The following is a 454-nucleotide window of genomic DNA, read 5'->3' on the forward strand; positions in this document are numbered from 1 at the left end:
CTCCTGTCTTGTTAGGCGGTGGGCTCTTTAGGGCAGGGGCTGTGCCTCAGTACAATAGGCCCCGATCCTGCTTTCAGCTGCCACAGCGCTACTAATCATGGAACCACTTTTGCTTTGCTCAGCCAAAGTTCGTGATGGCGGACACGCAGCCGTCTGCAGAGGGCTGGCACGTGGCTGACGCACATCCCCTGCGCTTGGGACGCGACGGACCCGAGAGCTCAGCTCCTGTTTTAGGTACCTACACAAGCGGCCAGATTTTCCAGCGTGCACTGAACAAGGGTCACGTGGAGCCGAGGCCTAGTGGGGGCTCTCTGCCCTGGGGGGGAGTTTCACTCTCCAGGAAGGCAGAGCAGACCCATTGCTCTAGCTAGTTTCAGACGCAGGCGTGTGATTCGAAGCAGAGCACCCGGGGAAGGAAATTAACAGGCATTTGGAAAAAAAAAGTCAACTTTAT

The sequence above is a fragment of the Terrapene carolina genome, unplaced genomic scaffold (assembly GCF_002925995.2).
Source record: "Terrapene carolina triunguis isolate 2854851 unplaced genomic scaffold, T_m_triunguis-2.0 Scaffold236, whole genome shotgun sequence".
NCBI lineage: Eukaryota > Metazoa > Chordata > Testudines > Emydidae > Terrapene > Terrapene triunguis.